Source organism: Bombina bombina, chromosome 11 (genome assembly GCF_027579735.1).
Source record: "Bombina bombina isolate aBomBom1 chromosome 11, aBomBom1.pri, whole genome shotgun sequence".
Lineage (NCBI taxonomy): Eukaryota > Metazoa > Chordata > Amphibia > Anura > Bombinatoridae > Bombina > Bombina bombina.
Genome location: NC_069509.1, coordinates 102828854 through 102845157, shown reverse-complemented (window position 1 = coordinate 102845157; position 16304 = coordinate 102828854). Strand labels below are relative to the sequence as shown.

Genomic DNA, 16304 nt, shown 5'->3' with positions numbered 1-16304 from the left:
TTGATTGCCAGAAACAGACATTAAGCAGTCAATTTGTTGGTGCAGCTACACATGGAAAATCAAAGGTTAACTTGCCACTGTATAACATACTCCCCATAGACCTTAGCTCTTTCATTATCCTTATTAACTTATTAACAACAAGGAAGCACTCAAATTTGAATGAATAATGCATCAATCAGGGCCGTCTTTAACACAGGGCAAAAGGGGCAGCTGCCCAGGGCACAGTTTCTGTTGAGGGGCCCAAGAGTCCTAAACAAATGGGGAACACACACATTCAGTCCTAATACTGTCACAGTCAAAAGTACTCTGTTTATATTTTTTTTTTAAAACTGTGCCAGACCGTGCCGGTGTCATCTGACATGCCAAGCTATTGCCATGTGCTGTTTTAGATTTGCACTGTGCAGCACTGAATGCAAAGCCCTAACTCGGTATCCAGCCATTCCAACTGTATCAGAAAAGGTCCTACTGGGGTTACCACTGTTATCAGGTCACTGCTCTGGTGGTGGGGATTGTTTCTGGGTAGGGCTGACTGTAGGCGAATGCAGCAGAAAGCTGGAGCGGCAAGGACGTGAGGATTTGAGCATCTGTGCAGCTGCATACACTGCTCTCTTCAGTCTTGAGGCTGTGTGACTCATCTCACACTGTATCCATGCAGCCTTGGACAGACAGCATCCAGTCTGCTGATCCCCTTAGCCCTGCTCTTTCTGCTGTGGCCCTAAGATCAACTAACTGAAGTTTGTTAGGGGAAAAGTGCTTTGTAGAAAGGTGTCAGTGGGTAGAATAAGTGAGTGCACACACACCCCTCCCCATGCAGCATTGTCTAGTGCAGGGTGAGAGGGAACTTGTTCCTAGCAAAGAAGTGACATGTACTGCTGTGGCTAATGTAATGGCCTCTAGTTATCAAGCCGTCAACCTCAATTCCCTAGCGTATTTGTGGCGAGGCTGATTCGCCTAAGTTATCAAGCCCTACACACCGGCAAAAGTAGAATTTTGTGATGTAAGCTTCGATCCGCCGGACTCAGTCCGACACAGATCGATTCTTACGTCACTCCAGATGTTCCGCACACAAGTTCAGCACAATCTGACTACTTTTGCTAGTTATCAAAAAACTAGCAGGTACGCTCGGCACTTTTACGGCCCAGCGTACCTGGTTTTCAATCCGCCACCCTGGAGGCGTCGGATCCCATAGGAATCAATGGGAGTCTGACCATAGCGAAAGTTCATGTTCGCTGCTGCCCGACATCCCATTGATTCCTATCGGAGATGTCTGCACCTAATACCCTAACATGTACCCCGAGTCTAAACACCCCTAATCTGTCCCCCCCTACACCACTGCAACTAAATAAATGTACCCCCTAAACCGCCTAAATAAATTTATTAACCCCTTTCCTGCCCCCCCTACACCGCTGCAACTATAATAAAATTATTAACCCCTAAACCTAAGTCTAACCCTAACCCTAACACCGCCCTAACTTAAATATTAATTAAATACATATAAATATTATAACTCTTATTAACTAAATTAATCCTATATAAAAATAAATACTTACCTGTAAAATAAACCCTAAGATAGCTACAATATAAATAATAATTATATTTTATCTATTTTAGGATTTATTTTTATTTTACAGGCAAATTTCCATTTATTTTAACTAGGTACAATAGCTATTAAATAGTTAATAACTATTTAATAGCTACCTAGTTAAAATAAAGAGAAATTTACCTGTAAAATAAAAACTAACCTAAGTTACAATTACACCTAACACTACACTATCATTAAATAAATTATTCCTATTTAAAACTAAATACTTACCTATAAAATAAACCCTAAGATTTAAATATATATAAAAATTACATTGTAGCTATTTTAGGATTCATATTTATTTTACAGGTAACTTTGTATTTATTTTAGCTAGTTAGAATAGTTATTAAATAGTTATTAACTATTTAATAACTACCTAGCTAAAAGAAATACAAAATTACCTGCAAAATAAATCCTAACCTAAGTTCCAATTAAACCTAACACTACACTATCATTAAATTAATGAAATAAATTACCTACAAATAACTACAATTAAATACAATTAAATAAACTAACTAAAGTACAAAAAATAAAAAAACTAAGTTACAAAAATTAAAAAAATAAGTTACAAACATTTAAAAAATATTACAACAATTTTAAGCTACTTACACCTAATCTAAGCCCCCTAATAAAATAACAAAGCCCCCCAAAATAAAAAAAATGCCCTACCCTATTCTACATTAAAAAGTTAACAGCTCTTTTACCTTACCAGCCCTTAAAAGGGCCTTTTGCCGGGCATGCCCCAAAGAATTCAGCTTTTTTGCCTGTAAAAAAAAATACAACTCCCCCAACATTAAAACCCACCAAGTTACCTGTAAAATAAATATAAATCCTAAAATAGCTACAATGTAATTATTAATTACATTGTAGCTATCTTAGGGTTTATTTTACAGGTAAGTATTTAGTTTTAAATAGGAATAATTTATTTAATGATAGTGTAGTGTTAGGTGTAATTGTAACTTAGGTTAGTTTTTATTTTACAGGTAAATTTCTCTTTATTTTAACTAGGTAGCTATTAAATAGTTATTAACTATTTAATAGCTATTGTACCTAGTTAAAAAAAATTGAAATTTGCCTGTAAAATAAAAATAAACCCTAAAATAGCTACAATATAATTATTATTTATATTGTAGCTATATTAGGGTTTATTTTAAAGGTAAGTATTTATTTTTAAATAGGATTAATTTAGTTAATAAGAGTTATAATATTTAGTTGTATTTAATTAATATTTAAGTTAGGGAGGTGTTAGGGTTAGGGTTAGACTTAGGTTTAGGGGTTAACAATTTTATTATAGTTGCGGCAGTGTGGGGGGGGCAGGATAGGGGTTAATAAATGTATTATAGGTGGCGACGGTGTAGGGGGGGCAGATTAGGGGTTAATACGTTTAATATAGGTGGCGGCGGGGTCCAGGAGCGGCGGTTTAGGGGTTAAACAATTTATTTAGTTGCGGCGGGGTACGGGATCAGCAGGATAGGGGTTAATAAATTTATTATAGGTGGCGGCGGTATAGGGGGGGCAGGATAGGGGTTAATAGGTATTATGTAGGTGGCGACGGGGTCCAGGAGCGGCAGTTTAGGGGTTAATCAGTTTATTAGATTGGTGGTGGGCTCCGGGAGCAGCGGTTTAGTGGTTAGTACATTTATAAGAGTTGCGGCGGGGTCTAGGAGCGGCGGTTTAGGGGTTAATAACTTTATTTAGTTGCGGGGGGCTCCGGGGGCACTGGTATAGGGGGTAGATCAGTATAGTTAGTGTGGGTGCTTAGTGACAGCTTGTCAATAAAGCTGTAAAAAAGCTGAAAGAGCAGCGAGATCGGATGAGTGATAACTATCACAGTCCGCTGCTCATCGCCCCGTACTTGGTGCGCGGCTTTTTGACAGATTTATTGATAACTTTGGAGAGCGTATGCAGGTCCGCAGCGGCGATAGTAAGCGAGCTTAGGCGGGCGTATTGGGGCCGGCGATGGCAGGTAAGTAGACACGTTGATAACTAGAGGCCAATGTGTCATGCTGATACTTCACACATTAATGTAAGGTTTATTTTTATAGTTTTTGTTTTGTCTCAGATTTTACAGCTTCCCATAGTAGTTCTGCTGTTCCAGTCAGTAAACTTATTTTTGTCTGCACCTCCATGCTTCCTCCTCAGTCTCTACCTTGCTTTGCTCCTGTTGGCTGCCCTAAATCTCTTTAAACAGCCCTAAATCTCTTTAACCAGCTAACCTCACACCAGAATCAAATTCTAAAGAATATTAAATTAATCCACAGTGGAGGAATTTATATATTTATTTACTTATTAGTACTGCTTAGATCCAGTTTCACATTTCATTTTTTTTAAATGATTAGCCCAGCAGTGGATGATCCACTGCTGAGCTAATCATTTAAAAAAAAATTGATTTAGTTGTTTTTTGGGATGTTGGGGTGGAGAGCAAAATTGCATGGGGGGGGGGGGCAAGAAAATTTTTGCCCAGGGTCCAGTCAATATTAAAGACGGCCCTGGCATCAATAGTTAATTCCTCTGCAAGTCACCATTTGTGAGCAGCCTTTTTTAAACGAACATTCCTGAAGTATATCAGTCGGCTCTTGTCTAAAAAACACCAATCAATCCTTCTCTGAACAAGAAATATGTTAACCCTATCACCTTTAGATAGGAATTTACCATTAGGAACGTTCTCTTCTATGAGAAGCTGAAGTGAGATAAAAGAAGTTACCATTCCATAGGACAAGTTCTCAGTTGAGCATTCCCTTTTCCTTGTTAACTGCATGCAAAGGGTTTTGGGCATTTTGTTTACCTAACTGTAATGGCGACAACAGATCAAGGATCACTGTGCCTTAGAGGGTTATAGCTGCAACTTCAATGACAAAACTTTCTGGTATTTTAGGGCTTGACTTCCTTTTGCATGGTATCAGAATGAAATATTGCAGGAAAATTCTCTTTTGTGAAAGGCACAAGTGGGCTAAAAAAGCTGCATCCTGGTTGGATACCATTCCATAGGGCAATTTATTAAGCTTTGTCCATTCCCAGTTGAGCATTTATCTTTCCATGTTTATTGTATCCAAATAACTCTTGGGGATTTGTCTCCCCATAGCCCCTTATACCTTAGAGAGTTGTAGCTGCAGTTCCACTGATGAGAACCACATAGGCTGAAATGTTCATTGAGGGTTAGCTGTAGAACCTTCAAAAGAGAATTATCTGTATAGGGCTAGGTTATGAGTGGCGCACCACTATTACGAGCAAGCGATAAGGGGTTTATATTGTGGCTCTTTGTGCGCATCAAAACTAGCACATGTATTACAAGTTGAAAGTAAATGCATTTGCTTGACCGCAATTGAATTTAACGAGCGTTGGGATAGCGTGACTTCAGAGCTCTTGTTAACTTTTACTCTTGACTAAAAAGTGTCACAAAACACGTCAAAATTAAATTTAAAAAGTGCAATTACAATCATAATAACACGGGATAATAAAAATTATTTAATAAAATAAATTGCATAGAATTGCAAAGAAATGGCTGCAAAGGGCTTTAACGTAGATATATATACATATACATGTCTGAATATGTATGACTATATACATATATATGTATGCATACATGTGTACATATGTATTTATGTATTTATAAGTGTACATATGTATTTACGTATTTATATGTGTATATATGTATTTACAGACATATATACACATATAAACACATAAATAGATATGTATCCATATATAGACATATATATATATATATATATATATATATATATACACTGCATTAGCTCTTTGCAGTCAAGTAGCTAAAAACATGTAAAAGCATTTTTATGCAATATTTAGGCCAGATTACGAGTTTTGCGTTAGGAGCTATGCGGTGCTAACGAGCAATTTTCTCTCACCGCTCACTTACCTGCAGCGCTGTTATTACGGGTTTTTACAAACCCGGCGTTAAAAGGCAAGAAGTGAGCGTTGAGCAAAATTGTGCTCCTTACCGCACTCCAATACCAGCGCTGCTTAAAGGGACAGTATACTGTAAAATAGTTTTTCCCTTAATGTGTTTACAATTGCTTTTTTTACCAAATGCAGAGTAAAAAATGTATGAAAATTAGCTTTTTAAGGTTTATTTCTGTATATTAAAGCTCTGATTTTGTGTTTTGAAGCCACAGCCTAATAAAATAGGTTGAGCTTGTAGGTATAATCAGATCTCATTACTGTATCACATTGTGCACATATACCTGCTTCTTTATCTTATATCTGTCCTTAAAACAATCACCAATGCTTTGAGAGAACAATGGAAAATCAACATTTTATTACCTTATCTCTGCTTTATCACTCTGGGAGTGTAATTTCTTCTGCTGGCTGTGTTTACAAAGCTTATCTATAGCTGGTACGCGCGGCCACAAACTTTCAGAATAGGTGGGGATACCACATGCTAAATTAACAATTTCAAATGCCAATATAAGGGTAAAGGAGCTACTTGTAAACAATTTAATACACTCCAGCAGGTATAGTGGATCATTGGGAACAAATTAAAGGGGAGAAATTTTTTGAGTAAACTGTCCCTTTAAGTCTGTGGTGAGCTGGTCGTACGTGCTCGTGCACAATTTCCCCATAGGAATCAACGGGGGAGAGCCGGCTGAGAAAAAGTCTAACACCTGCAAAAAGCAGCGTAAAACTCAGTAACGCAGCCCCATTGATTCCTATGGGGAAACTAAAGTTATGTTTACACCTAACACCCCAACATGAACCCTAGTCTAAACACCCCTAATCTTACACTTATTAACCCCTAATCTGCCGCTCCGGACACCGCCGCCACCTACATTATACTTATTAACCCCTAATCTGCTGCCCCCAACATCGCCGACACTTACATTATATTTATTAACCCTTAATCTCCCTCCCCCAATGTCGCCGCAAACTACCTACATTTATTAACCCCTAATCTGCCGCCCCCAACGTCGCTGCCACTATAATAAACATATTAACCCCTAAACCGCCGCACTCCCACCTCTTAAACACTATTTAAATATTATTAACCCCTAATCTGCCGTCCCTAACATCGCAGCCACCTACCTACATTAATTAACCCCTAATCTGCTGCCCTCAACTGCCACTAAACTAAATGTATTAACCCCTAAAACTAAGTCTAACCCTAACCCTAACACCCCCTAACTTAAATATAATTAAAATAAATCTAAATAAATATTAATATTATTACCTAAATAATTCCTATTTAAAACTAAATACTTACCTGTAAAATAAACCCTAAACTAGCTACAATATAACTAATAGTTACATTGTAGCTAGCTTAGGGTTTATTTTTATTTTATAGGCATGTTTGTATTTATTTTAACTAGGTAGAATAGTTACTAAATAGTTATTAACTATTTAATAACTACCACTACCTAGCTAAAATAAATACAAAAGTACCTGTAAAATAAAACCTAACCTAAGTTACAATAACACCTAACACTACACTACAATTAAATAAATTAGCTAAATTAAAAACAATTAAATAAATTAAATTGCCCCAAAGTAATCAGCTCTTTTACCTGTAAAAAAATATACAAACAACCCCCCCAACAGTAAAACCCACCACCCACACAACCAAACCCCCAAAAAAATACTAACTAAAAAAAACTAAGCTTCCCATTGCCCTGAAAATGGCATTTGGATGGGCATTGCCCTTAAAGGGGCATTTAGCTCTATTGCAGCCCAAATCCCTAACCTAAAAAATAAACCCACCCAATACACCCTTAAAAAACCTAACACTAACCCCCTAAAGATCGACTTACAGTTCTGAAGACCGGACATCCATCCTCAAGGAAGCGGCAGAAGTCTTCATCCAACTGGGCCGAAGTCTTCAACGAAGCCGGGAAAAGTCTTCATCCAAGCCGGGCAAAGTGGTCCTCCAGATGGGCAGAAGTCTTCATCCAGATGGCATCTTCTATCTTCATCCATCCGACACAGAGCGGGTCCATCTTCAAGACATCCGACGCGGAGCATCCTCTTCATCCGGAGTCTTCTAACTGAATGACGGTTCCTTTAAATGATGTCATCCTAGATGACGTCCCTTAGATTCCGATTGGCTGATAGAATTCTATCAGCCAATCGGAATTAAGGTAGAAAAAATCCTATTGGCTGATGCAATCAGCCAATAGTATTGAAGTTTAATCCTATTGGCTGATCCAATCAGCCAATACGATTGAGCTCGCATTCTATTGGATGTTCCAATCAGCCAAGGGTGGGTGGGTTTATTTTTTTGGTTAGGGATTTGGGCTACAATAGAGCTAAATGCCCTTTTAAGGGCAATTCCCATCTAAATGCCCTTTTCAGGGCAATGGGGAGCTTAGGTTTTTTTAGTTAGTATTTTATTTGGGGTGTTGGTTGTGTGGGTGATGGGTTTTACTGTTGGGGGGGTTGTTTGTATTTTTTTTTACAGGTAAAAGAGCTGATTAATTTGGGGTATTGCCCCGCAAAAAGGCCCTTTTAAGGGCTATTGATAGTTTAGTTTAGGCTATTTTTTTTTTGTGGGGGGGCGATTTATCAATGTCTGACGGACATCGCTGAATACCGACAGCATACCCTGTCAGCATTTAACAATGCTTTTGGTGGATAATACACAGGAGCTGTCCCCCAGAGTACTGACTGCTGTTAAAGGTCAGCCTGCTCGCATGCACTAATCGTTAGTGCCAATTCGTTTGTGAGTACCTCTCTACCGTTGCTATTTCTCCTTTGCTCTCTACTTGTCAGTGTGATATCACACTATTAGGCGCTCTCTCTTTCCTGTCTCTATATCCTAGATCATCCAACTCACCACCGGTCCTGGAGAGGAGCTGCCTTCACCCTTTGGAATGGTTTGGCGACTTCACCATTTTTTAACACTATCACCAGTATTGTTGAAATTGGCTGCTATCTAAACAGAACATTGTGTGTTCCTGCAATCTTTTCCTACTTCAGATTTTCATACATATATTGATTTTGTATTTTTGCCCCTTTTTGGCCATCGGACTTATTTCTGTTTTGTGTTTATATATCGGTATTACTATATTACTAGATTCCATTGAAAATTGAGAGTATTTACTTTTTATATTATTATCACATTTACCACTTGATCTATTATAGTACTGTTAGCACTCTTTTGTTATAAGTACTATTCAGCCATTCAATGTTTTACATATTTATTTGCATATTTATAGCACAATATTTATAGCACAATAATTATTATTGTATATTTATAGCACCATATGTATTTTTAGGCTTGACTTTACACGCCTTTCACATTTATATTTATTTAGAACTACATAATTTTGACAGGTTTTACTCTACATGCTATTTTTTTAGCACCACACCATTTTGATAGGGTTAACCCTATACACCACTATCTTTGTCTCACCTATTGGTTTATAACAATTATTTTAGCGCACCCTATTGTATGTTCCTTTGCATACCTTTTACAATATTTAACAATGCACAAGTAGTTCACCAGAACTACTTGTGCAATGCCACCTCCTGCAGATTTAAAGCCAATCGGCTGCTAGCAGGGGGTGTCAATCAATTCGATCGTACATGATCGGGCGGATTGCAGACCGCAGCCTCAGAGGAGGCATACGCGTTATGGAGCAGAGGTCTTAAGACTGCTGTTTCTTAACTACTATTTCCAGCGAGCCTGAAGGCTTGCGCGGTGGCGGAAACAGATACATTGGGCCGATTGACATTTTGATAAATCGGCCCCTATGTATTTAATGCAAATATTTCCCATTCCGATGTTCTTCACATAGGATAATATGTTCTAAGTATTTAGAAATAGATATTCTTATATAATATATATCTGTATATGTAGCTATACCTATATATAATCATATATACTGTATATATATACAGGGAGTGCAGAATTATTAGGCAAGTTGTATTTTTGAGGATTAATTTTATTATTGAACAACAACCATGTTCTCAATGAACCCAAAAAACTCATTAATATCAAAGCTGAATAGTTTTGGAAGTAGTTTTTAGTTTGTTTTTAGTTATAGCTATTTTAGGGGGATATCTGTGTGTGCAGGTGACTATTACTGTGCATAATTATTAGGCAACTTAACAAAAAACAAATATATACTCATTTCAATTATTTATTTTTACCAGTGAAACCAATATAACATCTCAACATTCACAAATATACATTTCTGACATTCAAAAACAAAACAAAAACAAATCAGTGACCAATATAGCCACCTTTCTTTGCAAGGACACTCAAAAGCCTGCCATCCATGGATTCTGTCAGTGTTTTGATCTGTTCACCATCAACATTGCGTGCAGCAGCAACCACAGCCTCCCAGACACTGTTCAGAGAGGTGTACTGTTTTCCCTCCTTGTAAATCTCACATTTGATGATGGACCACAGGTTCTCAATGGGGTTCAGATCAGGTGAACAAGGAGGCCATGTCATTAGATTTTCTTCTTTTATACCCTTTCTTGCCAGCCACGCTGTGGAGTACTTGGACGCGTGTGATGGAGCATTGTCCTGCATGAAAATCATGTTTTTCTTGAAGGATGCAGACTTCTTCCTGTACCACTGCTTGAAGAAGGTGTCTTCCAGAAACTGGCAGTAGGACTGGGAGTTGAGCTTGACTCCATCCTCAACTCGAAAAGGCCCCACAAGCTCATCTTTGATGATACCAGCCCAAACCAGTACTCCACCTCCACCTTGCTGGCGTCTGAGTCGGACTGGAGCTCTCTGCCCTTTACCAATCCAGCCACGGGCCCATCCATCTGGCCCATCAAGACTCACTCTCATTTCATCAGTCCATAAAACCTTAGAAAAATCAGTCTTGAGATATTTCTTGGCCCAGTCTTGACGTTTCAGCTTGTGTGTCTTGTTCAGTGGTGGTCGTCTTTCAGCCTTTCTTACCTTGGCCATGTCTCTGAGTATTGCACACCTTGTGCTTTTGGGCACTCCAGTGATGTTGCAGCTCTGAAATATGGCCAAACTGGTGGCAAGTAGCATCTTGGCAGCTGCACGCTTGACTTTTCTCAGTTCATGGGCAGTTATTTTGCGCCTTGGTTTTTCCACACGCTTCTTGCGACCCTGTTGACTATTTTGAATGAAACGCTTGATTGTTCGATGATCACGCTTCAGAAGCTTTGCAATTTTAAGAATGCTGCATCCCTCTGCAAGATATCTCACTATTTTTGACTTTTCTGAGCCTGTCAAGTCCTTCTTTTGACCCATTTTGCCAAAGGAAAGGAAGTTGCCTAATAATTATGCACACCTGATATAGGGTGTTGATGTCATTAGACCACACCCCTTCTCATTACAGAGATGCACATCACCTAATATGCTTAATTGGTAGTAGGCTTTCGATCCTATACAGCTTGGAGTAAGACAACATGCATAAAGAGGATGATGTGGTCAAAATACTCATTTGCCTAATAATTCTGCACTCCCTGTATATATATATATATATATATCTATATATATATATTTACAGTATAAATATATATATATATATATATATATATATATATATATATATATATATATAAATATGTATTACCAAAAAAAAACATCATATATATAAAGAAATATGTATTTATAAACAAATAGAATATATTATGCTATGTGAATGTGAAATATTATTTCATGCCGAGCTAGCACACTTGAGAAAATGCAATCAGGTTTGTATGCGAGTAAGAGTGTTAGTTTTGCTCTCCATCGAAGTCTATGGGGAAATAAGTTAACATAGTCATCAAATACTAACTTCGGCTCAAAAAAAAGAAGTTGCACCCGTGGTGGGTACCATCCCGTATAGCAGTTTATTAAGCTTGTCCAGTCCCACCGGAGCAGCACTACTCTTTCCTTGTTTATATAGTTTGCAAATGACTCTTGGGCATTTTATCTCCCTAATAGTGTTAGGGCAACTAGATATGGCCCACTATGCTTTAGAGCAGCATTCTTCAAACCACGGGTCGAAACCCATTACTGGGTCGCAACACCATGTTTACTGGGTCACAACTTGTGTGTGTGTGGTGTGTGTTTTATATGAAACCATATGTTGTGTGTGTTGTATGAGGGTGTGTGTGTGTGTTGTAGGAGAGTGTGTGTGTGTGTTGTAGGAGAGTGTGTGTGTGTTCTATGAGAGTGTGTGTGTTGTAGGAGAGTGTTGGTTATTACCTTCTACAACACTTTCAAGTTTGACTACAAATCTGGAATAAAGTATGCACACAATGTAGACACTTTGTCAAAAAAATTGCAGTTATCCTGTTGTATATTACTTAAGCAATGTTCAGACCAAGCATAAGAATAGGGTTGCGAAGGTCTGTGGTATCATGGCACTTGGTCTTGGGGAAAAAAAGTTTGAAGAGGATATAGCTGCAAACTCTATGAGGCATTGCTTGTTTACAGCTGAGCATTTCTTTTGCATACACTTATGTTTCTGCTTATACCGCCTTCACAGACTGCTGTTTTCTGATATCTATAGTAATACTCCTTCACCTCAGGGCCAGATTGGGCCACTGGGATACCGGGAAAAATCCCGGTGGGCCAGGCTGCACTGAGCCGGTGGCTTTTTTTTGGGCTTTGGCTATGAAATTGCTAGCTTCCCAATTGTCCATCGCAGTGGCAGTCTGCAGACAGTGCTCAGGACTCGTTACAGTAAATTACAGAGTCAGAGATGAATATCACGCTGCCGCGGAGCCGCAATACTTACTCACTGGCTGCCACTGCTGGGGAGGATTACGGGGGCGGGGTATCGGCGAACGTCACGTGAGCACACTTACAGTCTCACGCAACAGGACTGAGTCCAGGAGGGAGCTGAGTAAGGAGGCCACGGCCCACGTGGGACAGACTCGAGTCAAGAGACAGCAGTGGCCAGCCACCTGAGCTAGTCACAGACTGACAGTCAGTCAGCATCACTGACTCCCTGACCGGTCAGATTATAGCTACAGGCCACTGGCCAGGGATCAGATTCAGAGAGATCATCAAAGAGGGATCTACTTTAAAGAAAGGTAGGGACGACTACTAGGTTTAAAAGTGTATGATGTTGATGTATAAATGAATGTATTACTGCCCAGTGCCTGACTGAAACGAAGAGTGTGTGTGACAGTCTCAGAAACATTTCCCCAAAATTGCCCTAAACCTTAACAAGCTGAGCCCACACCACTAAGCTTGTTTATATAATAATTAATGTGTATTATTATTTGCTGGTTATTTCTGTGGCTGTCACAGTGTGTGTGTATCTTTGTGTGTGTTTGTTTTCTGTGGGTGTTAGTGTGAGTATGTGTGTCTTTGAGTGTGTTTTCTGTGCGTGCCAGGCCAGTGTAACTTCAGAACTCTGTATTTTGTTTAATAATTCAAGCTGGAGGGAGCGTAGCTGGGCTGGAGGGGGCATGGCAGGGCTGGAGGGAGCGGGGCTGGGCCGGTCTATACAAATTTCCAGGGCCGGTCTGATTTCCCAGTCGGGCCCTGCTTCACCTTATGCTCTAACGCAACAGTCACCAACGAGTGATCCATGGACCACTGGTGGTCCACGAGAAGATGATGGTGGTCCTTGACACCATCAAGCAGGAATTAATCTCCTCTGATGGTATCACCCCCATCATGCAGCAACTCCCTACAGTGCCTGGTTGGACATCAGTAAAAACCAACGGAGGAGGAGTTAAATTACAATCTCCCTACGTACGTTGCAAAGTTCTGCACAACTTGCGTAGCTAGATTGTATATTTAACTCCTCCCACCTGGTGCGCTGCTCAGAGGAAGATGCTTCCATTCTAAAGCCAGCAGAGGTTGGTATAGTCTTGGCTTGAAATAGTGGAATTAAAGTATATAAAAAAAAGAAAATCTAAAAAAAAATTTCTTTTATTTTATACATACACACATATTATAGAGGTTTGAACATTTTTAAAAAAAATCATGTTAGTGGTCCACGGGATTCCAAATTGTGAGTTTAGTGGTCCCTGAGGACTAAAGATTCTAATGCATTTTCATAAACTGTAATCTTATACTGTGTGTGTGTGTGTGTGTGCATAAGCTGTTAACCTGGTACAATTATAGTACTTTCACACCTGCAACCTTGTTCCTTTATATAATTAATCACACCAACACTTCACCGTGCACTGTAACACTAGTCATCAATTCTATGGGGCCGATTTATTAACAGTCGGATGGACATCGTTGAATGCCGACATCATTCTGGTGAACTGCTTGTGCTATGCCGCCCCTGCAGATTCGCAGGCCAATCGGCCGCTAGCAGGGGGTGTCAATGAACCCGATCGTTTTCGATCGGGCGGTTTGATGTCCGCAGTCTCAGAGGAGGCGTACGAGTTAAGGAGCAGCGATCTTAAGACCGCTGCTTCTTAACTCCTGCTTCCGGCAAGCCTGAAGGCTCACGCGGAAACAGGGGCATTCAGGGCCATTCGGCCCTTAATAAATCTGCCTTATATGTTATAGAGTTATGCTATTTCTCCCTCCACCTCAATCTCTTCTCCTTCCAGATATAACATCAAAATACAACTCTACACTATGCTTTTACATAACATATCCTTCATTTTTGTACACTACTCATGCTCACTTAGATTACGAGTTTGGGTTGCAGCTTTTAACACTGAAAAAATGGCAATTTCAGCATAAAAGCAGGAATGCACTTTTGGGAGTCGTGTCGATATAGCTATACCCCAAGCATTTTAGCCTGTAACGCAACGTCAATCACGCACTCAAAAAATGACGTTTTTGTGTGGGATTTCCATAACGCCGGTATTACAGGTTGTGGGGTCCGGCTAAAATGCTTGCGTTACAGCCTATACCGACACGATCCATACCGTCTGAGAGCAGTAGTTATTGATTTTGTTTAACAAAAATGTTTCACAAAACTCATGACAAAACTGTTACAAAGTACACTAACACCCATACAATACCTATTAACCCCTAATCTGCCGCCCACCCACATTGCACTATTAAATAAACCTATTAACCCCTATTCAGCCACTCCCTAACATCGCTGCCACTATAATAAAGTTATTAACCTCTAATCTGCCGCCCCGACATCCCTGTCACTAATAAAAGCTATCAACCCCTATTCCGCCGCTCCCCAACATCGCCGCCACTAAATAAAGTTATTAACCCATAAATCTCCAGCCTCCCACATCTCCGCCACTAAATAAACCTATTAACCCCTAAACCACCAGCCCCCCACATAAAAAAACACTAAATTAAACTATTAACCCCTAAACCTAACACCCCCACACTCACCTAGATTACGAGTTTTGAGCGCTATAGGGAAAGTAAAGAACGCAACTAAAGTTGCGTTATTTACCCACCTATAGCGCTGCCATTACAATTTAAAAAAAACCCTGCTTGAGCGGGCAATATGGAGATTTTGTGCTCCATACCACACCAAAAACAAGCGGTGTTTTGACGCGCTCGTGCACACTTTCCCCATAGACATCAATGGGGAGAGCCGGCAAAAAAAAGTCTAACACCTGCGATAGCGAAAACCAAAGCTCCGTAACACAGCCCCATTGATGTCTATGGGGAAAAAGAAAATACAGTTTAAACCTAACACCCTAATATAAACCCCACGTCTAAACACCCCTAATCTGCTACCCCTGACATCGCCGATGCCTGCCTAAGTTATTAACCCCTAATCTGCCGCACCCGATATCGCCGCCACATAAATAAAATTATTAACCCCTAATCTTCCTCTCCCGATATCGCTGCCACTATACTAAAGTTATTAACCCCTATTCCGCAGCACCCCAACATCGCTGCAACTATATTAAAGTTATTAACCCCTATTCCGCCACTCCCCAACATCTTCTCAACTAAATAAAGTTATTAACCCCTAAACCTCTGGCCTCCCACATCACTGCCACTAAATAAACCTATTAACCCCTAAACCGCCAGTCCCCCACAACCTAAATTAAACTATTAACCCCTAACCCTAACGTAACCCTAACACTAACGTAACCCTAACCCTAACACCCCCTAACTTTAATATAATTAAAATAGAGCTAAATTAAACTTACAATTATTAACTAAATAAACCTATTAACCCCTAAACCGCCAGTCCCCCACATCGCAACAACCTAAGTTAAACTATATTAACCCCTAAACCTAACCCTAACACCCCCTAACTTTAACATAATGAAATTAGATCTAAGTTAAATTTACAATTATTAACTAAATAATTCCTATTTAAAACTAAATACTTACCTGTGAAATAAAACCTAAGGTAGCTACAATATAACTAATAGTTTTAACTAGGTAGACTAGTTAGTAAATAGTTATTAACTATTTACTAACTACCTAGCTAAAATAAATGCAAACTTACTTGTGAAAAAGGGCTCTTTTGCTAAAAAAAACAAAACCACCCCCTAAAAATACATTACACAAAATAACAAACAAATAATCAAAAATAAAAAAAATATTCCTATTCTAATACCCATAAAAAACACCCCAAAAGAAAAAACCTAATCTAGAATAAACTAAAGAATTGCCCTAAAGATAGCAGCTCTTCTAGTGAAAAAAATTTACAAAGACCCACTAACATTACAAACCCCCACCCCCCAAACCCACAAAATAAAAAAAACTATCTAAAACACCTAACCTACCCATTGCCCTAAAAAGGGCATTTGGATGGGCATTGCCCTTAAAAGGGCATTTAGCTCTTTTACTGCCCAGACCCTAAACTAAAAAAAAATAAAACACCCAAAAAACCCTTAAAAAACCTAACATTAACCCCCTGACAATTCACTTACAGTT

The 16304-nt window shown here is 39.2% G+C and overlaps 1 protein-coding gene across 1 annotated transcript in view; it reads left to right on the top strand.

Annotated features, from left to right (window-relative positions):
* Positions 1–16304, top strand: part of CCDC78 (coiled-coil domain containing 78) — a 254500-nt gene that overhangs the window by 26845 nt on the left and 211351 nt on the right. The window lies entirely within an intron of this gene.